Source organism: Adiantum capillus-veneris, chromosome 22, assembly GCF_014529385.1.
Source record: "Adiantum capillus-veneris isolate H3 chromosome 22, ASM1452938v2, whole genome shotgun sequence".
In the NCBI taxonomy this organism is placed as follows: domain Eukaryota; kingdom Viridiplantae; phylum Streptophyta; class Polypodiopsida; order Polypodiales; family Pteridaceae; genus Adiantum; species Adiantum capillus-veneris.
This window is the reverse complement of record NC_140952.1, coordinates 142244574-142270535: the sequence shown is the minus strand read 5'-3', so window position 1 is coordinate 142270535 and position 25962 is coordinate 142244574. Positions and strand designations below refer to the sequence as shown.

Below are 25962 nucleotides of genomic sequence, written 5' to 3'. Positions count from 1 at the left end.
TGACTCGAGGCTTTGTATTTTGTAGAGCTTAGGAGCCCTCAACGTCGAGCCTTGTAACAATTGTAATTTTGGAATCCTTGTATCTGAACCTGATTGTGAATCTGAATATATATTTCCAGTTGTCTTATTCTATGTCTATGATCTAAAGTCTTTGAGTTCAACTCAGTTCCTATTGTTCATCTGGTATGATGTCAAGTCATCTGAAGTCTAAAGTTCTCAATGGGTCATATGAGATTCTGAACTCATTCAATACTCTGAGTCTAACTCTGGAATAGCTGTCAAGGCGATCCAACTCATTCCAGGTATGTAAGGTCTCAAAGCTTTTCATCAAAGCCAACGAGGTGATCCATATGATTTCATCATCTGATATTCCTCTATTTTAGTCTCCTTTTATAATTAGTTCACATACATATCCTTGAGAAAATTACCCAGCACAACATAATGCTTCAACAATCTCTCTATTCTCTCCAAGTCGTCGTCTCTTGGAGTGCGATGATTGCAAATATGCCCAACATGGATGTGACAAGGAAACTCTAGTCAAATTTCAAGCAGACATGAAGAGAAGGCCTTTCTCTACACGTAATTACTTATGTTTGTGCCTTGAAGGCCTTTAGCCTTATGCAAGACATTCACACGCGTAAGAGAATTCACAATGAGATTTTCAGTCAATCAGTAGTTGTTGGAGAAAGATGCCATGCTTGACAATGCTTTCATAGATATGTATGCCAAATGTGGTGCCATTATGGAACAACAAAATATTCCAGCCTTCAACATTTGTGAACTAACGCGGTTTTGATAGGCATCCTCTTCAGGATATCGTCTCTTGGAGCACTTTCATTGCAGATACGCCCAACATGGTAGTGGCAAGGAAGCCCCTCTCTCTCAATGTGCACAAGAAGGGGCATGGTAGTCTCTCTCTCTCTCAATGTAGTTTGCTTCCATTCAAAATGAGCATCTTTGTAGATTCCAATCATTTAGGGAGCAATGTGGGTGCTCTATTTTTTTGGGCGGTGGGGGTGAGGCTTGAGCCACCTTACAACAACAACCCCTCTCTCCCTCTCGTGCATAGTCATCAAGGTTGCAAGGCACATTGGATCTGACCAATCTCACCAAATAGAACATTGAGGCCTCTTATGTTTGTTCCTATGATAGTTTTGTCATTCCTTGAATGAAAGTGAAAATTTATGTTTTCTAAAGACTTACTTCAAGCCTTTCATGTGTCTAGAGAATGGTAAAAGCTGTGTCGTGAGCCAAGCTTAGCATATCCAACAACAATCAGGCATTATAAATTGTTGCATGCTACCAAAGCATTTCAAAACGTCATCATTGCATCAATGTTGGGGATAAACTATTTTGAATTCCTAAGCAACTCCATTGATCAAAAGATATATAACTTTATAGTCTTAACCTCTTAATATAGTCTCATAGGGTAAACGATTGGAGGCTTTTTTTGAAATTAGGGCAGAGGACGATGCATGTGCATACATCCTCCATGCTTTTTCTTATCGTTTGCATTAGAACTTTGATTGTCGAGTGCAGCAAAAGCTTTAACAGGTGATTTTGCAATGGATAGGTCTTACAAACCAAGCCTATGCATAAAATGGTAGATCAACCTTCCCTCGGTTTGTCGTCCTTGATGACAGAGGTAAAATCAAAGATAGGAGCTTGAGCAAGTTGAAAGAAGAGGAACATCACAGAAGCAGCGGTGATTTTGCTACATCTAATATATTTGAATATTTTTACACTTGTTTTCCTTAAGTGTGTAGCCATGTAGGCTCCCACAATGGCCTTGAAGTGGGGTCCCGCAACTTGCAAGATAGAGAAGATACACCTGTCCCGCAGGTCAAGGTGTGCATTGACACCTGAACTGCGCCTACTGCTCAAGGCCAATGCTGGCAACCCTGTTTGTGTGCTACATTGGTAGCCCATGGCGGAAGAGGACGTCGATGCTAGTGGGGTGAGGTTTGTCCAGATGCAATCACTCTAGTTTGAGGCTCCTCGATAGCATTTGGAGCATCTGAGTACAGCCAAGCTAACTTCAACTATGTTGAACCCATTTTCCAGTACTCATATTGCAACGATGTATTGGACATGACTGCCTCCATACTGCACCTAAGAGCATGCAATGAGTACAGCTATAAGCAACCCCATAGCAAGCTACGATGCAGGCCTGGATTACTGTGTTATCCTGGCGAGTAAAGGGGGAGCGGGGGAGGCCAAGGCGAGCGAGGAGGGCCAGCCACGTTCTGATGCAGAAGAAGCTGAGCAGGCAGGCAGAAATGTGCAAAGAGGGGACAATGCCAATCGTCAAGGTCTGCTTCAGACCTCGGCAGCTAGTGCCCTACCTTGCAACGCTTTCCGTCTCCTCTCCTCTGGGCGCCTCTCAAGATGAGGGCATCGGGAGAGAGAGGCCAGCTCTTCCCGCAACTCAAAGTGGCTGAAAAGCACTGCCTCGTGCTGAGTGAGCCTCCACTGCCTCGTGCTGCGGGGTGTGGTTATTATCCTGCACTACCTCGGGCAGCGGAGGTGTTGCTTCCAACGAAGCAAACACACGCGCATGGAGGTGGACTCCCAGCTGGGCGCTAAGTGCCCGCTTGGATGGCAAGCGGCTAGAAGGGGAAGCGGCATCGTGGAGGTTGGAGGTTGGAGCTTGAAGCATTTGCATCCACATGGCAGTTGACCTTCTCCTTTCAATATAGACTAGCTTGCGCGACCCGCCTATCGACGGGTCTCGCTCGCTCTTACTATGACACAAATTATTAAATTAATTAATGATATTTGTTTACATGCTGTCAGATCTCGGTTACTCCATGACACAAATTATTAAATTGATTAATGATATTTGTTTACATGTTGTTAGATCTCGGTTACTCCATGTTGGGTGCGAGAGAGAGAGAGAGAGAGAGAGAGAGAGAGAGAGAGAGAGAGAGAGAGAGAGAGAGAGAGAGAGAGAGAGAGAGAGAGAAGGGGAGAGAGAGAGAGAGAGGGGGAGGGAGAATATTATCGTGCATTTGTGTCATGTTTTGACTTATGCTTGCAAACATTTCATACGGATTGTCTTTTCTCCCTCTACATCATTGCCAAAAAGGCTGTGCTATTTCAACAAAATCAAGATATTGAGCTGGAGCTTGACATACTTCTCTTTAATCTTTTTTTTTTTAACACTATCACCAATAACTTACGAATACTTATTCACCCATTGTTCAAATGCGAGTTTTTGTCTCAGGTTGTCTTTGGCCCCTTTAGACTACTCCTGTTACATTTAACCTTTTTGCATCGTTCTCTTCTTCTCCCTTTCGCGCGCGCACACACGCACACACACACACAAAGAGAGAGAGAGAGAGAGAGAGAGAGAGAGAGAGAGAGAGAGAGAGAGAGAGAGATTACATATTAGCACATCACTAAAGAGACATTTCAAACCAAACAAAATCAGTTCTTACATTATTTCCAGAAAGGCTCAAGAATATATCTACATAACACTCTTAGTCGTGCTATTTCAACATGATCAAGATATTGAGTTGGAGCTCTACAAACTTCTCTTAAATCTATTTTTTGAACCCAGCTCAAGTAAATGTTGTAATGACAAATCAATCCAAGCTCTTGCTTTAAGAGCATGAGTCTAAGATTGGGAAAGAAATAGGGATCAAGCAACCTGATGTAAAACGTGTCCAACTCTTCATCTATACATGACCCCCAAAAAGTGCAGTTTTTCTTGATCACTTCCCATGCCCATTGCCATCCCCATTTAGCAGGTAACAAACTTTCTTCAAGGGCATCAACAATAAGATTTTTTACACTTGGAAAAATATTCACAATTTCATGGGCCATTTAATTGGCTGCAAGAAAAGAAGGCAACATTAGTACTGAAAGCTTAAAATTATATATATATATATATATATATATATATAGAGAGAGAGAGAGAGAGAGAAAGAGAGAGAGAGATGATCAACATGGCCACTTGTTGAAAGTGCACTTAAACACTTAAAAAAAGTATAAGCGCAATACGAAAGTATAGCAGCCATGCCAAAATAGAGCTGCATTGCCAAAAAGTGTCAAGAGATCCATAAGGTTAAAGTCTTTACAACAACCTCGATGTTTTTGTTTACAACAACGATTCATATTCTACTTTATAATTGGACGGTTGAGGATCACTCCAATATATCCCATTGATAAACTTCACAATCAATTTCAAAACTTGAAACTCTTCATCTGAAATATAAGATTTATGATTGTGATATATCTTTCGCAACTGAATATCACAACCACAAACATTGACATAATAAATATCAATCATATGTAGTTCTTGTAGGACTCTCATAAATTTTATTTCGCTCAATATTTGTGACACTTTGCATAGTGAAATGCTTAAGCGTCCACAATTTCCATACCACCCATCTGCATATGAATACACCCAATGATGCCACCAACACCATGTACCATTTCCTTGACAAATGTACTCTTCCTTAACTTTCAAATAGATCATCATCTTTATATGTATTGGTAGAATAGCCAATACATCATGACCCATGTTGACCTACATCAACAATTAGCAAAGTTCTCTCTCTCTCTCTCTCTCTCTCTCTCTCTCTCTCTCTCTCTCTCTCTCTCTCTCATTAACCTATGTAGTAGATAAAAACCCACTTCAATAAGCCAACAATAAGTAAAAAATATATGGTTCTTAGAATTCTTAGACAATGGACCAAAGTGTTCGATCGGCTAAAGAAGTTGAGCGTACAACACACTCTACTTGGAACTCTCAAGATCCAAGGTCCAACATGTTGAACACTGTGACCGAGGCGTCGAGGTGCGTCACCCAAAGAATAGATTCTAAACATCCATTCATTCACTCCATAGGGACCGTATGAAAATTTGCAATTGAGAGGCCGTTGCATACCTAACTCTCGAACAGTGATTCGCATATCATTTATATCAAACTCTATATGATAATAACCTACAACACTTCTAAAGTATTGTGCTTCATATAATGCCAAGACAAAATGTCTGCAATAATATTGAAGCCTACAATCAAGATAACAACCAACCATTCATGCATATAAAGTAACAACACATTTAGTGTCACATGGATTCAAGTTCAAGGTATACGCACCGAAGGATCTCAAAATCTTCGATAATACAAACAATATCATCAGCATGTGCAGGAACCCTCCACAATGGAGGATCTAGAAAAAAAACATCGCACGTGTAAATATACAAAATAAAGACCACAAAGTTTCATGGTAAAAGTAAGTAGCAATATGCAAAATAAAGACCACAAAGTTTCACGGTAAAAGTAAATATCAATATACAAAATAAAGACCACAAAGTTCCCATTCATGGTAAAAGTAATTAGATAAGATTTTACATACCTCTAATATAAGAAGGTACATCATTCAGGGTGTACGATGTATCATGCCATTCTTTATCTGCTCTAACTGCAGAGACTTAAAAGTTTAAGAGCAAGAGAGATGAAATAGAATAAAGAAGACTTTGATGATCATACTGTAAAGATGTAAAATTTAAGTGAAGGATTTAAGAGAGAGAGAGAGAGAGAGAGAGAGAGAGAAGAATGAAAGCAATTCAAAAGACTTTGAAATTTCATAACTTCACAAAGATGCTTTGAATATTTTGAATATAGTAGAGCTAATACAAAAGAGTTATTCAAAGTGTAGCCTGAGAGAGAGAGAGAGAGAGAGGAATGAAAGCAATTCAAAAGACTTTGAAATTCCACTTCACAAAGATGCTTTGAATATTTTGAATGTAGCAGAGCTAATACAAAATAGTTATTCAAAGTGTAGCCTTCGAGAGACCACGTTAGGGATTCTATAAGTCCAAGGACCTATATTGTATACATTTTGCAAGATACGGGGGGGTGTTTCAACTTGAGTAAATATCCTCAATCGATATGGTGTAGTGCGGTCCCCAGCAACCCCCACCTGTTGTGCATTGGCTAGCCTCTCGTCACTCACAAATCAAATATTAATTTGGATCTGACAATGCTCACGGTCCAAAGAAAAGGCTACATGGTAATATCCAAGAACTTCCATAGCCATATCTCTACCTAAGTATAGCATTTTATAAACACCTACAATGATAAATCCTCGATGGCAGTGATCTCTACAATGGCATCCATGAATTATGTAGAGCATTAAAAGCTTAAAACTACCAATATACCATATAAAAACTCTTACAATATAATATGAGTTGTATCAAATAAGATCACCAAAAACCTAGCAGGAACTCTTCCCCTCCATTGCGGTGGATCTTCAACAAAGTAAGTCGATGTATAAGCCAATCTTTTCAAGAAAATAATAGGTCAAGTTAATACACTAAATTAAAAAAGAAGATAAATACCTCGAATGAATTCAGTGATATGACCCACTACATAGGATGCACTGCATCGAGGATCCATTTGTGGCCAATTATTTGATCTAAGAGATATCAATAAAATTTAACATCAACTGTGTCGGACATTAACCGAGACCCACAATGTCAATTTGAACTTATTGTTATGAGTTCGCTAGTTGCAATACTTCCTTGAATACAATGTTTGGAGTGTAGTAACACTCCGCTAATTGAGTGTTTTCAGTATTGACAACAATCCTCATGTCAGCTGCACTTCGCACACGTGACATTGCAACATACAATTGTCCGTGAGAGAAGATCGATGATGCAAGATATAGTCCAAGAATTCCCAGTGTTTGTCCTTATGCTTTGTTGATAGTCATCCCAAAAGCAAGCCTGATTGGAAATTGACGACGCTTCATTTGAAATGGAAGCCCCTGACGGTTTCCAATAATAAAGTCAATCCTTGGAATAAAAACTCTCTCTCAAATATTCGATCCTGTAACTATCTCTGCCTCAATTACCTTATGATGAAATTGCTTGCATATCAATCTGGTTTCGTTACACAAACCACGCCTTGGATCCAAATTCCGCAGCAACATGATAGGAGCATTCTCTTTCAAGACTAAAGCATGATGTGGAAAACTACCACCAAGAGTAAGGCTATTCAGATATTCAATTGTGTACAAACGTGTGTTTTCCTCTGACATACAAATTGAATATGCACTAAGATACTCTTTGCAAACTCCATGCATTGTTTGCAATGCATAGTCATTGATTAAATCCACCTCTTTATTCCGCGGTGCAAGTATTGCTCGATCTCTGAAAAAACTTGCATGATCTTGCACATGACACAAATCTCCATATATAAAGCCTAGAAGATCCACCAAAGTATTTCTTGGAAGCATCATGTGTGAAGGTATTTTGACTCTATCTGAGTCTCCTCTATCAGCCATATCCCCATTGCCAATATCAAGCACCCAGCACGAAAAACTTTGTTGAAGAGCATTTTGACCACATTCAAGTATGCACATATTCCTGGTAAGCCTCAATATCTTCGTACATTTTCATATATGAGAATGACACAATGAAGCATTTACAATGTCTGCACGACTACCTTTTGGTACAACAAGTACTATTGTCGAAAATCGCCTCCAAACAAAACGACTTTTCCACCAAACAAAGTATTTCGCTACATAATATCTCTTAAAGTTCTGTCCACTGCTTCAAATGCATAGCAATGTGTCATGGGAGCTTCATCCCATATAAGCAAAGCTACATTCCTTGGAAGTTATGCAAGTTGACTATTTACCTTTATATTGCAAGTTGCTTCAAAGTGAAGATCCAAAGGTATCTTAAACCTAGAATGAGCAGTTCTTCCATTAGTCAAAAGCAAAGCTGCAATACCTGAAGATGCACATGCAAGAGAAATTCTACAACTTCCTCGCAATAGTGAAAGAAGTGCATTGTATAGGTAAGTTTTTCATGAGCCACCAGGACCATCTAAGAAAAATACCTTCCCTGAATGTGTGTCAAAACAGCTTGCAGCACTTGGTGGTAGGCATCTCGCTGATCCTCATTTAAGGAAGTCTCCATACGATCTGCTATATTACGCTACTCATCAACATTAAACATCGTCTCTTCAGCCATAGCACCGGTTTCACTTTAGGATACCATTGTTGAGTCTATTGCAGGCAACATATAATCGCAAAGTCTCTTCTCATGTTGTTGCAAAAAGCACTCTATATGAAGCAAAGCTTGATTTTTTGCCCCACCAAATTGTACACTTGCATCTAAAATACACATCCTTAGGGCATAAACATAGTCCTCACATAATTTGGTACAAAATGTGTCCCAAAGAGCAGCCGTATGTAGTGGCTCACAAAACACTAATATGATTGCAAAGAGTTGTCTCAACTGCATTCCATTTTGAAAAAAAGATGCCTCTTGGAGGCAAAGTGACCATTCTTCATCGTCTTGCAATAATCCTCTAGCTATACATGCCTCCTTATATGTATCAAAAATGCGACCATCATACATCCGCAAGTCTTCAAAAGATTTACATCCTTTGCAAATACTGAGTAGCATACGTAGATAATAAACCTCACCAGCAGTTGGGACAATATTATACATTCTTTCAATCGAAATACCATGTTGTCTTGGAGACCATGCCTTTTGACTTTTATCCATACCCAACCACTTGGAAAGTCATTATATGTGAGGCTATTTGCTTCTGGATAATTTTGATTTGCAACAAACCATTCTGTCAAGGTAGTTTTTTTATTTTGCTTGTTATCCAGTAAATCTGATACATCATCACCATCTTGAAATGTAACCATATTCTGCAATGGAAGGTGTACTTGCATTCGTTGAATAGCTGGTTTTTCACTATGCATGTCAAAGCCAAATATTCTCCACATAGCCTCGATTGCAGAAACATAACGTGCATTGAGATAACTCTTGATCTCATCAATAGGCCCTTCAAAATCTTGAAGAACAACAATGGCTCTATCATGTCCCTTGTAGACATACTTATAAAGATATTTAACGGCAGTGACAGTTGAGCAGATATCGACATTACTATGGGCTTTGTATCTTAGTGATAAGAGAGGGCTATAAGGAACAACCCAACGATTATCTAAATTGTAATTTTTAGAGGGATCAAACCTTCCATCATCTCGTCTCATATACACAGGATATCCACTTTCATTTACAGACGTAGACGTAGAGAATGTTCGTGGAAACCCGAATCTACACTTTCCATCAACCATTCATGGAGAACTTGGGTTCAAAGGACCACATGGACTATGAACATTACAATGGCTAACCACATCGAATAATTCTGGAAACACATTCTTATCAGGGAGCTCTGCACAAACCAACTTGTCATAGTGGAATGTATCTGTGGGCTTATATTCAGATGCAAGTATCAACAATATATGAGCATGAGGAAGACCTCGTTTTTGAAACTCTATCACTGAAACATGTCTAATCACCTCACCAAATACGGCTTGCTTGATAAGTAAATGCATCAAATCTTGGAACTTCTGATAAAACACACGTGCAGTCACATCAGGACGATCAACAACACTTTGTCTAGGTAGTAAGGCATTATCTATTTCCTTCCATCGTGGATTACATGTGAATGTGATAAGGAGTGTTTACCCCTACTACAAACAATTGCCATTGCATCTTGGAATAGTTGGCACATATATCTTGGACCTCCAACAAAAGACGAAGGGAGAACAATTCTACGCCCAGCATTCTGACCTTCGGTCCTCTCTAAGCCATCTCTTGCCTCAACCATGTCAACCAATCCTTGGTACACCTCAGCACGAAGTGTTCTTTGGTTATTTCACATCCACAATAGTCGTGACTCCTCTATAGTACTATAAGCATCCACGATATATTGTTGTAGTAGCCTACCCCCTCAAAGAAGACACTCCACTGTATCATATCTTATTTGTAGGCGAAAGCCATAATATTGCTTCTGACTCAAACTTTTTTCCATCGCTAGTTTGTAGATAAAGATGCTACCCATCCTCTCCAGTTGGAAATAATAAAACACACAACAAGGACATGTAAGCTCGATGCATGCTGGAGATTCTTTTCAAGCCCCTGTGTTGAAAATTTAGTACAATGTCGTGATGGCCAATATTTCTATCATCCCCATGCCCAGGCATAATTGCAGCAACTTCCGAACCCCTTGGAGCGAGATATTGCCAGCCATCACAATGATGCTCCACAATAACCATCCTAACATTGGGTACAATAGCATCTCCATACAAAGAAGCAGCAGATCGTAGAGCATTCGCATAGTGATTTACTCTATGCATCATCAATTGCAAGCACTCTAGAATACTACGATCTAGATTTGAAACATGATGCAATCTGTTGCTCAACTCATGTTCAATATCAAAAAAATATAATTGTGTAAAGCGAGGAACTTCATTTTGTCCTTCTGCAGGCGCTAAAGAACCAATGCTATGATACACAGATCCATGTACCTTAAAAGTGTATACACCTCTTCCACCACAATTAATAGTCTCATTGACATGGGCACCAAGAGACACAAATGCCAATGCATTATTATAATCCCAAATGTTTTGCAAGAACTGTCTACTTCTTGTTGTGTTTGAACTCATCAAATCTTTCAATTCATTTGGTGGCTCATTCAAAGGAAGTAATCTAACTCTTCCAGAGCAACAGTATTTACCCACAAATGTTTGGATGGTCTTTCCTTCAGCCTTCCAGGCCTTTGCTCTGCATTTGGAGCAAACAAAATCTAAGCTTCCTAAGTTGTGAAACACACACTTTTTGGATAGAATAGGTGCCATCAACTTGTGATGTAAAAGGAGAGAAGTTGGGTATTCAAAGCGGATGGACAAACAACACTTTGCTACTTTAGTATAGTTTCCCTCTTCAAGGATAACTATAGGCTCTGCAGTCTCTTGATTACATCACAATGCTATGTTCTCAGTCGTACCAACATCCATGGCTTCAAAGTTTTCTTCATGTACATTAGGCAAGCATAGTCTCTCCTTGCACTCCAGTATAGTTCCAATGGTATTTTGTAGTGAATGCCTTGTTCTCTCTCGTGCTATTTGGCGTCTCACCTTTCGCGATTCATCACATAGTCGGCTTCGTCGTGCATGACTAGGTGATAATATACGTGGTCCTGATACCATCTATCAAATCACGTGCAAGTAGATATTCTCATATAAGCTACTTTCTATAGTTTTAATTAAAATTAATTTTATCCATTTTGCATAATAAACAATCAATATAAACAAAATCAAATTCTCTCCTCTGAACTACAATTTTAAAAAAAAGTTCGATGGAAATACAACATAGCATTACATATTTCTTCCATTATGAAGATTAGGTCGTTCAGCAACTTGGCGTTGCTTTGGTCAAACCAATCTAGCCAAAGCACTTAATTTATTTGTAGTAGCTCGCATATCAGAAAGTCTTGAACCTTGAACCTTTGTCAACGCATCTAGCTTGTTGACAATACTCCTCAATCCTGTCACAATATGTCGTTGAGTATTTTCTTGATTTCTTCCTTTTGATTCGCGTTGACTCCTTGAAACCTCTTTTCGAAGATTCTCAATAGATGCCAATATCATCTTTTGAGAATCTTCAACTTGAGAGATTTTCTCTCTCAAATATGTCTCACTCTCTAATCTCTGCAAGTTTGTTGCTTTTGCCTCTTCTCGCAATTTCCATAGTATCCCACTTTCAATCTCCAATGCAGAGCTTAATGTTTCAACCACATCAGAGTCGTTGGTTTGCATCGTCTCGATCCTTTTGCAGGAGGCTTTGATCTCTAGCAGAGTTTCAATAATAGGCTTTTTAGAATTCCACCCAACATTTCGAGCTGCTCTCTTTGCCACACACACATTGCGAATAGGAAGAGATGACAATATCCCCTCTTCATTAGCTGATGCACTTGCAGCTATCTGAGAAGCTATCAAGCCATTGGTTGCAATAGCGAGAGGAATGGCATGACTATTCTCTATTCTACTGTACACAAAAAACTACAGTGGTTGCAAATAGAAAGGTTTGAATGCTTGTAAATAAAAAATAATTCTCTAAAAAATTCATATGGTTTAAGTGGCCGCAAATAAAGAAACAAAGAAAATACATCATCTCTTTCTAGTTTTGGAAAATAACAAAGGATCGCATGAGAAGTGGCAAACAAACGCATGAATAAAAGTTTTGCTTGATACATGTTCAACCCCATCTACATTTGAAAATGGGAAAAGAGCGTTTAGCGCTATGACGCTTGAAAGCAGGCTCCTTGTGATTCTCAATCCTATCAGGTCCAACAATGCTTTTTAAAGCATTAATTTTGCTATAAGCTTCACATATAGAACAACAACCTAACTCATAATCAAGGTAGAGTGCATCCGAGTACCCCAGTTTTACTCGTATTTGCAATAGGCGTAGGTTGCGGAACAATTGACTAGGATTATTTTGGATTTTGACAAACACCCGGTGAAAGGGCACCCCGTCTCGAGTCATGGAAGTGCGATCGTAGGTTCTCCAAGCTTCTTCTACAGTAACACCCGGAAAGAAACCTCGAACAATGCTTTGAAAGAAGTCAGCTTTCTTTTCCGGAGAGTAATGAATCATTATGTGATCCAATACTATCTCCATTGCTTCCAATCCATGACCAAAACATTTAGCAGATACCCTAGGTGCCATAAGGTTCCTAATGGAAAAAATGGGATAAAATAAGAGACAATGTAACTGTACTCACTCTAGGACTTCATCCACAAAACTTGACATTCAATACGTCTCTTCAAATAAGTGCTCAAAGCATTAGAGATTTCTAGCTCTCTCTCTCTCTCTCTCTCTCTCTCTCTCTCTCTCTCTCTCTCTCTCTCTCTATTTTCCATCTATTTCACTAAGCATGTTGAAGAGTGGCCTTTGAAAATTGTAGGCTTCGAAAGCAACATAGAATCTCTCAATCACACTTGTTCTCGTCTCTATCTAACCCTGTCTGAAATCTATCTCCAAGTTTTATGAGTTCTCTATCCATTTGGTCACCTCTTAGTGATCAAACTGTGGTTTTTCTTTTTGAACTATAATGCATGTGTCTATGGTAATTGCATCTGTAGAGATGTTGGGAGCTTGTTGGCAATGGTGCTAACATCATCTCCTCGTGAGCTTGAGACTTTCTTCATGAGGTAAAAGTTACCAAACCCAATACAACATTTAGATTTGTTGGATTTCTCCACGGGTTTTAAGTTCAACCTAAAGTGGCAGAATGTATAGAACACCCGGGTGTGGTAGCTTATTGTCAAGAATAGGAGCTTGATTGTTGCAATGCATTCTTGAGTATCCATAGTTGAATTGCATTGCCCTACCATTAGATAGTTCTTTCAATTCAATACCACCATAGACAGGATGCTCAAAATCTCTTCCCATCTTAGGTTCCTTGAATTTTGACCCAATTGTAGTACATTCTACAACTATTTTGAATATTCAAGTACCGTCGTGAAGAAAATATTGAGTTCAAGGCCCTTTCAATAGATACAGAAGGCATCTTGGTTTAATACCATGCTCTCTTGGGATTGTCCTTAGAGTATTATGCCTTGAGTACTACTCAAAGATATCATAGTTCTGCTAGGATTGCTCAACACATTTACCATAGGCCCAAGATCTTCTAAAACCATTTCTATTTCTATGACATTAAATCTATGCCTATGTAACTTTATATATATATATGTTTTAGAGTTTAACTGCGCAAGGACTCGAATACCCTAAGTGAACTTGTAAGGTTTGCTCTCATAGGCATCGTTAGTCAGATAACGTTTTATTTTAATTCATCTCTCTCTCTCTCTCTCTCTCTCTCTCTCTCTCTCTCTCTCTCAAGCTGCGTGGGGTTTTGTTTCTTTGTGGAGTCTTTTGGATGTAGCCTTGTAGCCTCATTGTGGGTGTTCATCTCCCTCGCTCTACCTATCTTTATGGTCACATGGTCATCTTTATGTCTGTGTGTGTATCTTTATGAAATCTTTTAAATTAGGTTAATTTACGATAGCAGTTCCTGTCATTGTTATGTGTGTGTGTGTGTGTGTGTTTATGTATGTGTGTGTGTGAGCAAATCATCATAACATTTCATTTCATTGTCATCTCCATCTCTAGACCTATGTTTATGGTCACATGGATCTACTCTTTTGAGCACACCATCATAACATTTCATTCATTGTCACCTTCAAATGTGTGTGTGTATCTTTATGAAATCTTTTTATATTATTAGCAGTTATGTTATATTCTCTCTCTCTCTATGTGTTTTGTAAGTGTATCTTTAAAACTGAATATTCTTCTTTCTATGTGTGTGTGTGTGTGTGTATCTTTACAAACAACAGTTCATGTCATTGTCGTTTCTCTCTCTCTCTCTCTCTCTCTCTCTCTCTCTCTCTCTCTCTCTCTCTCTCTCTCTCTCTCTCTTACAGGTTATTTTTGGCAATAGGAAGACATTACGATAACATTTCATCACCCTCTATCTCTCAGGTCCACTCTCTCTCTCTCTCTCTCTCTCTCTCTCTCTCTACCCCTTTTTTCCCCTTTTTTTGTCTTTTATTTCTTTCTATGTGTGTGTATCTTTAAATTTAATTTAATAGAATTAATAAATTGAAAAATCTTCTTTCCATGTGTGTGTGTGTGAACATTTCATCACCCTCTCTCTCAAGTCTACTCTCTCTCTCTCTCTCTCTCTCTCTCTCTCTCTCTCTCTCCCCCCTTGTTTTTTCATTGTTCTTTGTCTTTTTTTCTTTCTATGTGTGTGTGTATCTTTAAATCTTTAAATGATTGAATGAAAACAATAATCAAATAAACAAATTAAAATAATTGAAATGAATCTAAATCTAAATCTAAAATAAAAAATAAAAAATCCAACATACTTTTTAAAAAATTTACCTGGTTGAGTTGCTTCACGCACACCGTCGACTATTGCGTCCCCACTTGAATTGGCTTGCGCACTTGCTGCCTACGATAAAAAGAGAATGTTAAGTGTAGATCGTTGATAGAGCATGCCATTGAACAAACAAACATTTCATAACTCACCTTGCTTCACAAACACCTCAATAACGGTCGACGCACTCACTTCGATTTGCGTGCGACTGGAGCTGCGTAGAACAACATAACATTTCATTTCACGGTATCTCTCTCTCTCACAGGAGATGTTTATAAATTTCCATTTCTCTCTCTCTCTCTCTCTCATAGAAGATGGTAATATAACTTTCCATTTCTCTCTCTCTCTCTCTCTCTCTCATTTCATTCTCTCTCAAAAGAGAAGAAGCAAAAGAAACGTTAGTATAACATTTCATTTCTTTCATTCTCTCTCTTTGTAGAACGTGCAACACACACACGCGCGCGCTATAGATGCTTCTCTTTCTTTGTACAACGTGCAACACACACACACACACACACACACACACGTGCTACAACCTCTACCTCTCTCTCTCTCTCTCTCTCTCTCACACACACACACACACACACACACACACACACACACACACACACACACACACACACAGGCGGCTACACATGCTTATAGATGCGCTGCGAGCTGGCGGTTGCAATGAACGGAACGGCAACACACAGAGACACATACACACTTTGCTGCGCAACCACACACACACACACACGTGCTACCTTTCTCTCTCTCTCTCTCTCACACACACACACACACACACACACACACACACACACACACACACACACACACACACACACACACACACAGGCGCTGCGAGCTGGTGGTTGATAAGTGATAGATAGGGCCCTAATGAAGGACCCCTCTTCTATTCTAAATGCGCTGCGAGCTGGCACACAGACACATACAGTTTGCCTGCACAACACACACATACACACTCCATTTTTAAGGCGTGCATGCACATGTGCGCTTGGTGCGAGACACAAACGCTTTATCGACGTCATCCTGCTTGCAAACGGCCTCACAGCTCCATTCTTAAGGTGTGCATGCACACACGCGCTTGGTGCGAGACACACATGCTAGCCCACATCAGCTGCGCACAAACGGCGAAAGAGAGAAAGCGTGCAATCGACGTAGATACCGTGACCGTGCAGAGAAAGCGTGCAAGGCGATGGTGATGGCGATAGTTGAGAAAGCGTGCAGGGCGATGGTCGACGCCTTTCGTAGCTCTCTCTCTCTCTCTCTCAGCTCGTTGTCGATTGTGGATTGACGCTCTCCTCAGTTTACGCAAAGCCTCATATTCGGAGCCAGCCGAAATTCCTTGGCAGCGAGTCAGTTAAGCTTGCCAGCGAGCTGCAAATGCTCCGCTGCCCGCGCCTGGCCTCATTCAAAGTCCTTGCAATTCTCTTTTAAAAAAAAAAACTTTTACGTAGAAAATTGTACTTTCTCGCAAATGCGGACCCGTGGTGGGGGTACTTTGCCGCCATATTATGTTGGGTAGATATAAGATATAGGGAAAATTACCAAAATACCCCTCTAATTTGTGAATATTCCCAAAATACCCCTCAAATCTCAAAAATTCCCGAAGTACCCCCATAAATTCCCAAAATGCCCTTCAAATTTTCCAAAATTCCCAAAGTACCCCTAGTTGTGAGAGTAAATTTCTCCAAAAACAAAAAAATTTGTAACTTGATTGTCTACCATACGGATGCTACTAAAACTAAAATTTGAGTTGGTTATGTAGGCTTTGGAGATGAATTGCTTCATTATTTTTAGACATAATTGCCTTTTTTTGCGAGGTAATTTGCGACAAATTACATGCTAAGCACTCAAAAACCGATCTCAATTGTCAAACAAGAATAAAGGTTAGAAGGATCCAACGAAAATAGATACAAGGGTATTTTGGGACTTTTTGAAATTTGAGGGGTATATTGGGAATTTTCACAAATTAGAGAGGTATTTTGGTAATTTTCCCTCAGATATAAGATAAGATAGACGACCTTCTCTAGATATAAGATATAAGATACGTAAAGTTCAGGTTTCGCGCCATTTCACTTCAGCACCGATGGACTTTGCCTTGCTATGCACCTATTTGGAAAAGCTGGAGATTAACAGCCGTAGCACAGGGCGAAGAGGGAGCAACCTGCAGCTCCTTCATTGTCTCCTAGAAGCTGCCCGCAGCCATGGGGAGGTACCTATACGCAATTGTTCGCCTTCTCATACCCAAAGTAAATGTTTCTTTTTCTATGCATGCAATCTTTGGGGCAAGGAGCCAAGCATGAGTGCAATGTCTAACCAAAAATGAGTAGAAGCATTGTTTGGATACAAAACGTCACAGGCTAAGTTTCTAGTCCCATTCTCATTATAATACGTGGTTTGCAATTACACGACCACTTAGGGTATTCTAAACAAATTTAGTTTATCTTGTTTTTGTATCAGCTTAGCAGTCAACATATCTTTAACATTTGTGACGTTGCCTTTGCTGATCATGGAAGAGCACTTAAAACAGCATTCTTTGACCACACAGGGTGTTTGCCAAAAATCAGAACAAAGGCTCACCATTTGGGTCGTTAAGGATTGTGATCAAAATGGTTCAAGGTGTCCATCTTTCAGAGTTGTTGGATCTCCTCTGTTTTCCGCTTAGGTGGCTAGGGCACTTTGACTCTCTTTGGGAGAGGTTTTTTCTGCTGGCCTTTTCAATTTCCAGATCTAAGCCCTCGAGGATAAGTTGTAACAGGTTTACATGTTTTCCTTGGGGCTCAGTTGTATCAGACGCTCATAGTTTTCAGTGTACAGGCTTGTTCCTGTATTCAACAGAATATTGTGCTTCTTTAAGTTTCCTTGAAATGTTAAAAGAAATGACTTTATTCCATCAAGGCAACCCGTGAATTAGGTTCCATTTGGATGTTCTCCAGAAAAGCTTGCCCTTCTTGGATGCATTTCATCACCTTCCTAATGTCATCTCCAATCTCGATGGACCAGTCATCATGGTCAGCAAGTTAGCTTTTCTAATTTGAACATCAAAGGAGCGGAGTAACTCTCCTCTTGTGCAGTTTGCACCGCACTGGTAACTCTTGGAATAGTCGATGCTTACTTCAAGGTAAAGCTTTAGTATTTGAGGCGTATCTGCTAAGTCCTCCTCCATCCACTTGGCATCAAGAGCTTGATAATTCTTGAACTTGATCAAATACCGTCGTATCAGCTTAGCTTTCACTTTCCTTTCCTTGTGATCCAGGACATGTTCGGGAATAAGTATTTCTTCCGTCTCTTCCACTTTTATTTGCTCATGTGGCCTTGTGTCCACCGGCACTTCACCTTTGAAAGGTCGAAATAGACTTACACGAAATGCATTGTAAATCTTATACGTATTTGGTAACTTCAGTATGAAGAATACATCATTTATCTTTTCTTGTTTCTGGTAAGGTCCAAGTATCGCATACTTAGTTTGGGAAAAAGCCTCTTCTTACCCTTCGGTTGTCATAATCGTGCCTTCTCAAACCGGAGGAGCACTCAATTATCTTCCTTCAATTGCAAGTCACGTCGATAGTTGTTTGTTGCCTTCTTATGTCGTGCTTGAGACTTCTCCAAAGCCTCCTACACCTTGGCAAAAGCAGTGTCTACATCTTGTGTATACCGATTTGCTTCAAAAATCTTATCTTTGGTACTTAGAATGGGTGGAATCTTCTTGACACCCTCGATAATCTCAAATGGTGCCTTCTTAGTAGACGTATGAACTGTGTTATTGTAAACAAACTCCACCAAGGACAAAAACTTTCCCTCTGAGTCTTCTGATTAAAGATATAAGACTTCAACAAATCTAAGACAGCTGAATTGGCTATATCTGATTGCCCGTTTGTCTGTGGATGAAACACGGGCGAAAATTCAAGCCGTGTGTCTATATTCTCCTAGATTGCTCTCCAAAACAAACTAGTAAAATGGAGATCTCTATTTGACACTATAGATTTAAGGCCTAGGCATACCATGTAATCTAAAAATTTGCGAGACAAACAACTTAGTCAGATGGTTGGCTTTGAACTGTCTTTTTTACCGGAATAAAGTGAGCGTGTTTATTGAATCGGTCGATGATGGTCCTGTTAGAGTTTCCTATCCGATGGTAGCTCCAATATCTCCGAGGAGCAAATTAGGTGAGGGTTGTTTTGTGGTTGTGCCCAGCCGCACTTGAGGTAAATGTGCCTGCTCACGGCGGTGCACTTCTTTGTCTTGCTCACCCGGTAGGTTGGCATGAGGCGGGACCCCATTCCAAGGGTTTCTCGAGGTCAAAGTCTTGAGTCTGTTGCAGTTCTGCTACTAAATATGTGTGTCAGGTCACTTTTAGCGAGTTAATATATTTATTAGCATTATTTAGCCATTTATCAGGATCGTGGTGTTTTGTTGGAGGTAGGGCAAACCTGAGGTTTGCCTATGTATGCATCCCTCCCCCCTCACTCGTACTTTTGGCATATGTTCAGTGCAGAGATCCAACATTTGGGCACACTCTCTCTATATAGGCTCCATTCTCTTTCTTCAGCAACTCGGATACCCATAGGTGATCTTTGGCATTACAGATTTGGTCATTTGAGCATGATGCTCTTCAGCTTGCTTTTCTCGAGTAGATGCTTATAGGCGTACTAGATGTTGGGAGTAAGCATGAAAAATGCATTACTTGCATTCGTGGGAAGCAACATCGAGAATTTATTCAGAGACTTGCTACATGTCGAGCCATTGCCGTTTTGAAGTTGGTTCACACTGACCTTTGTGGACTTATGCGACCCCTTCCCTCGGCAAGGCTCTTTATTTTATGTTATTGGTGGATGATTTCAGCCGCTTTACTTGGGTATACTTTCTACAGCACAAGTATGAGGCATTTGGCCTCTTCAAGAATTGATGTTCTTGTCACGTGACACATCCCAACCCTATGTGTCCGTGGAAAAGCTACACCATAGCAAGGTTCCCGTCAGTCCAGTTGGTTTAGATTAGAAGTGATCTGGCACATTTGTGAGTCTATTCGTAGACCGTGCATGCCTAGTCACTTAGTGTAGATGCATATCCTCTGAATGCACACCGCATAAGCATAAGCATTTCCATCAGATTCCATTAGAGTCAGTTTGGGGATTTTTCAAGTGACTTTATCCTATTTTTCCCTATTTTTAACATTTTTCACTTATTTATTAAGTGACTTTTGTTGGGAACTCAGTAGGGCAAATTGGGTAAGTTAATATATAAGCAAACCCAAGTTAGCACAATTGGGCAGATGAGCAAAGAGCACATCAGGCTTCTCAAGCACCAGGTGCTCCCTCGTGAGCGCGACGAAAGAAATGTAAAACTTGCCGCAAAACAAGAAGACAATCGCCTTGCTTTAGAACGCAAGCGCAATGAATGGAAACAACAAAGAAAGGCGGACGAGGCGGCAAGAAATGCGGCCTTGGAGGCCGATCGTACAGCTCAAAGATTGGCTTTGGAGACCGAGCGTGAAGCTCAATGAGAGCTACGCACTCAAGAATTGCTTCGACAAGCGGTAGCCTCGAAAATCGAACCACCCAAAGATCGTGGGAGTTCCTCAAGTGGTGCAAGACAGGAAATAGCAAAGTTTTGACGGCAGCCATGTACCTTGCTGGTGATGCCATCAATTGATACCACGCATGGCAAGAGGCACAGCTAGCCGCGCACCTAGAGGAAGCCGACAGATTCATGCCCCTTTCCTTCGATTGGGTTGATTTCCAAGACAAGCTCAAGGCGCGGTTTATGCCACCTCAGTACCTTGCACGATTGAAGGACGATTGGCGCGCTCTCAAGCAAAACGGTATGCCGGTTATGTCTTTCTCTAATCGTGTTTTGCAGCTCGGCACTCAATTACGCAAATCGGATGCGGAGTGCAAGGAGGCATTTCTTTACGGATTGGACGAGTATATCAAGTATGATGTCGAGGTACTTGATCCAATCGATCTTAACAAAGCGGTAGCAATCGCTCTCGCCCAAGAGATGAAGCACAACAAGGGAAAGCCTAAGGAGAACAAGACTTCCATAAGTACCTTGCAGACTCCTCAGAACCCTCAGAACGGTAAGAATGATAACTCTTCTAACCAATCTTCCAACAGTCTCTCATCAAAGAATTCTTCCAATGAATCTAAGGGTAAGGCTAACACAATTGCTAAACCTAAGCTTACTCCATATGAAAAGGTAGCACAAGGAATTGTAGGAGGATACATCACATCGGAAGAGCAAAGCACTTATTCTAAGGAAGGTCCTTGTTTTCATTGTCACATTAAGGGTCACATAGAAAGAACATGTCCTAAGCTTGAATCGAATGAATCTAAAAAACCCACAGCACCCACTTCTTCTGTCAATGCAATGAATAATAACACGAGTGTGCCCCAAGTTGCTCATGACCCTCCCATTGATGATTCTCTCATTAAATGTTATGGTCGTACGTCGGGGCATCGTATTGTCATATTGTTTGACCCAGGTAGTATGCATAATGTGATCAGTTCCTCTCTTGTTGAGAGAGTCCGCCTTGAAGTTAGTCTGAGATCTCCTATCAAGGTCTTTGGCTTTCGTCCCGGTATGGACGCTCTCATCACGGAGGAGTGCCCTGATGTGTTGTTTGCAATTCAACAGATTGCCTTCACTAGAAGATTTGTTGTGTCTCCTCTCTGAGGATGTGATATGATTTTGGGTATTAAATGGTTTCGTGATACTAAGGCTCTCATTGATTTTGAGGCTAACACTTTAACTCTCAATGCCAAAAGTGATTCTCCTATTGTCATTCAGGGAGAGGACATTGGTCATTCTCCATCTCTCATTGCTACTATGCAGGACAAGATTGAAAGGATCCGGGAAAAGGACTCTTTCAATCTCTTCTTCTCCAAAGCATTTACATGATTGTGTGAAGCATGATGATGATTTGATTGACAATGATAAGCATGATGATTTGGATGCCAATGATTTGCATAATGATTTGGATGACAATGACAAGCATGATGATTTGCATGATCAAGATGTGATTTCTCCCAAGCATGATGAGTTGCATGAAGATGATGTGATTGTTCACAAGGATGATGTGTTAGTGGATGCTTTTTCTAGCGAAGCTAACCTCGTTGTAGATTCGATCAATCACGAAGAAGCGATCTTGGCTCTCGAGCCTAGGTCCAAAGAACCCCCACAGGAAGTATTATGTGTTCGCATGATTGATACGCACGAATTGTTCGAATGTTTCATTCGTGACCATTTCCTGTATTTTAGTCAGCATCTTTATGTGATCCCTTTTCTTAGGCATGACATTGTATGTTGAACACGTTTCTCTCATGGATGAGCACGAATGTATGCGGATTTTTCATGAAAAGCTGAAAAGTATGTATGTAAGGAAGTCACATTCCATGTCTCTTCCTTGGCATGACACAATTTCCGAACGAGCACATGAAAGTATGAGCACCAAGCGTGGGCATTTCCATTGTGTTTTGCCACAATTGATTGCTCTCGATCATAAGAGAAAGATTCGATCTCATTGTATGCATGTATGTGGTTAACGGTTTGGCATTCCGTCTATTGGTTCATTGACATTGCATGCACAGTCTTTAGAGAAGACTAGATTTTTTCCACTCACTTTACATGGAACGGGTATGTTCATGGTTTTGTGTTGGAAATGGTTTCAAGAATTTTCAGCCATGGAGATTCTTGAAGACGAAAGAAGCAGGTCTCTAGACGAAGTTGAAGCATCGAAGGAACCACAGAAGACTTTGTGTCGCTTTCGGCGCAGCCCAAAGAAGCAAGCGTTGCAGACCTTTATGAAGTTCAAGTACCGGACGACCCACACATCATAGTGGGCCGGCGAAGAGTCCCTTCCAGGATTCCGGATGTTGTTGGCGATCTCCCTTGACGCCATACAGTTCGGTAACAATACCTCACTTTGAAAAGGAGGGGATGTCACGTGACACATCCCAACCCTATGTGTCCGTGGACAAGCTACACCATAGCAGGTTTCCCGTCAGTCCAGTCGGTTTAGATTAGAAGTGATCTGGCACGTTTGTGAGTCTATTCGTAGACCGTGCATGCCCAGTCACTTAGTGTAGATGCATATCCTCTGGTTGCACACCGCATAAGCATAAGCATTTCCATCAGATTCCATCAGAGTCAGTTTGGGGATTTTTCAAGTGACTTTATCCTATTTTTCTCTATTTTTAACATTTTTCACTTATTTATTAAGTGACTTTTGTTGGGAACTCAGTAGGGCAAATTGGGTAAGTTAATATATAAGCAAACCCAAGTTAGCACAATTGGGCAGATGAGCAGAGAGCACAGCAGGCTTCTCAAGCAACAGGTGCTCCCTCCCTCTCTCAACAAGAACCTCTTCAAGCCCGGCCACCTCCTTCAGCCCTAGAGTTTTGGGATCGCCTACACCTTCTCCCTTGGCGTTTCCTTCCCTAGCAAGCCATCGCCATCAAGTTCCCCTGCTTGGCGTTTTTCCCCGCGACCAACAACCTCAGCCACTAGCGTTTTTGATCGCCAGCCCCATAGCAACTTCAACATTTTAGATCAGCAATTTTAGCATTGAAAACGCAGCTTGAACATGCTACAACCTCAGTGTTTTTATCATCAGCATGACCCTTGACAAACCCGTCATTTTTAGCCATAAAAACAGCAGTAAAACAGTCATTTTCAGCCACCGAAACAGCCCTGAAATTCAGCAAATAGAAGACCACAGATTTCAGCCCTAAGTCGTCGTCATCATCACCGTTGTCGTCATCGGCATAGTCCCCGTTTGCATCAGGCCATGCATCATCATTGTACACCTTTGTGCAATCAAAAGTAGACCACTCTCGCCGACGAGAGTGGGTCCTTCGGAGGAGGGTTTTACAAACTGTCGGGTGTCGTATCTCTCTTCTCTCTTTCTCTCAGTCTCATACACTTGCATGCACAATATCCCCTCACTTTGTTCGTGATCATAGCACTCTCCATAAAGACGGAAGGCTCTCTCCTTCCCTCGGAACTAAAAAGAACCTTGAGCAAATATAGATCACTAATCTTGAGAAAAAACAACATTCATTCCGTTGCACCTTACAGTTCTCTTGTGGAGAAAGAAAGCAATCAAGTGTTGAAGAGTATTCGATCGGACAAAGGTGGGGAGTTTACCTTAATTCCTTATTCAGTTTTGTGCGGACCATGGCATCAAGCCAGTGCTTGCGAATATTGGATCCCCTTCAGAGAATGGTGTTCTGGAGCGGAAGAATAGGACATTGGTAGAAATGTCACGGACCATGCTTGAGCATGGAGACTTGCCAAAGTTCTTATGGGCATAGGCAGTTGCGTCGGTACCATAAACCAATCTCCGACCTCTTCAGTTTTTAAGAAGACCCCATTTAAAGCCTATTTTGGTAAGAAGCCTGACGTCTCCCACTTTTGGATTTTTGGGAGCGATGCCTATGTCCATGTACTGAAAGAGCAAAGGGGGAAGTTTGACCCCAAGTCCCGGAGAATGTTTTTTGTCGGCTACAACTCTCTTTCTTAGGGATATCGACTTTATGATCGAGAAAAGGAGGATGTTGTACTCAGTCGCGATGTTGTCTTTGATTAGATTTTACTTTCAGAGGGGGCTTCCGCTCCCAAGTCTTCCACGGGGACCCTTGATTTGCCGATACTTGGGAGACTCTGATTTGATTTGACTCTTGATGAACCCTCTTCTCCTATCTCTGTTTCTCAGGCACCTCTCTCACCATAGAGAGGGGGGGCCTTGGAGGAGGGTTTGAGAACCGTTTGGTGTCGTATTCTTCTCTCTCTTTGTCTCAGTTTGAGCACCTTCATTCATAGTATCATTCACTTTGTATGTGGTCATTGCACTCTCTCAATAAAGGAACGGAAGGCTCTCCCTTCTCAAGTAAAACAAACCCTTGAGCACAGTTCGGAGCACTCATCTTGAGCAAAGCCAACATTCACTTTCGCTGCACCTTACATTGGTATCAGAGCTTTGGCAGTGTTCTGTATCACTCAAGGAAAGAACCACAATTTTCTTTTTGCTTGTTGCGGTCGTACGTAACCCAAGTCCACTTGGGCGTGTCAATTGCTAATCGTGTTTTTGAAGAGTGACATGTAACCCAAGAAAGAAGGTGTTACGTGACACATCCAGCCCTATGTGTCCGTGGACAAGCTACAGCATGATCAGGGTTCAGTCAGTCCAGACAGTCTAGAGTAGAAGTGATCTGACACTTTTTGTGAGTCTATTCGTAGACCGTGCATGCCCAGTCACTTAGTGTAGATGCATATCCTCTGGTTGCACACAGCATGGTCATCGGTATTCCCATCAGAATCCATCAGATTCCATCAAGGGATTTTTCCAGTGCATTTAGCCTATTTTCCCTATTTTTGACATTTTTCATTTATTAATTTAAGTGACTTCCCAACAAAAGTAGGTAGGGTAATTTTGCTAAGTTTGTATATAAGCAAACTAGAGCTAGCACTATTTGGCAGAAGAGGCAGCAGGAGCACCGCTCAACAGGCACCTTCTCAGCAGGACCCCAAAGGCTTCTAGCGTTTTTGCTCCAACGCAGCTTGGCTAGTGTTTTTGGACAAGATAGCAGCAGATCAGCCAGCGTTTTGCCCTTGCAGATCCCTGGCGACAAGACGACAGCAGATCAGCCTAGCGTTTTTGCATTTGCAGAACCTCGGCGACAGAAACACCATTTTCAGCCCTACCGTTTTTGCATCTGCCAGCAACCTCAGCGTTTTGCAGATCTATCGCGACAGAATCAGCCCTAGGACCAGCGTTTTCAGTTTTCAGCAGTTAGACTTCGCAGATCAAGTCCCGAACCTCGCAGATCTCACCTTCCCGTAGCAGTTCCTCGCCGCACGGTCAATTTCCGCAAGGTTTACAACTTCAGCCCGAAAAAACGCAGATTTCAGCATCTGCGTTTTCAGCGCGTCTTCGTCGGATCATCGCCATCGACGTCGTCATCGACATAGAGTCAGAATTCAGCAGATAGAAGATTTGCAGATTTCAGCCCATAGCGTTTTTGGACAGCAGATAAAAGATTGCAGATTTCAGCCCTTAGGTCGACTTCGTCATCACCGTCGTCGTCATCGGCATAGTCCCAAGTTGCATCAGTCCATTGCATCCGCATGTTACCACTTTGTGCAATCAATAGTAGACCACTCTCGCCGACGAGAGTGGGGCCTTTGGAGGAGGG

At 41.1% G+C, this 25962-nt stretch overlaps 1 pseudogene across 1 annotated transcript in view; it reads left to right on the top strand.

The window, feature by feature from the left end:
- The first annotated feature begins 16809 nt into the window (after positions 1–16809).
- The window catches only part of LOC147430345 (DNA ligase 4-like), a 227597-nt pseudogene continuing 218444 nt past the window's right edge, over positions 16810–25962 (top strand). Inside the window, exon 1 of the transcript XR_015185782.1 lies at positions 16810–17016. The product of XR_015185782.1 is annotated as a DNA ligase 4-like (transcript). The remainder of the gene's footprint in view (positions 17017–25962) is intronic.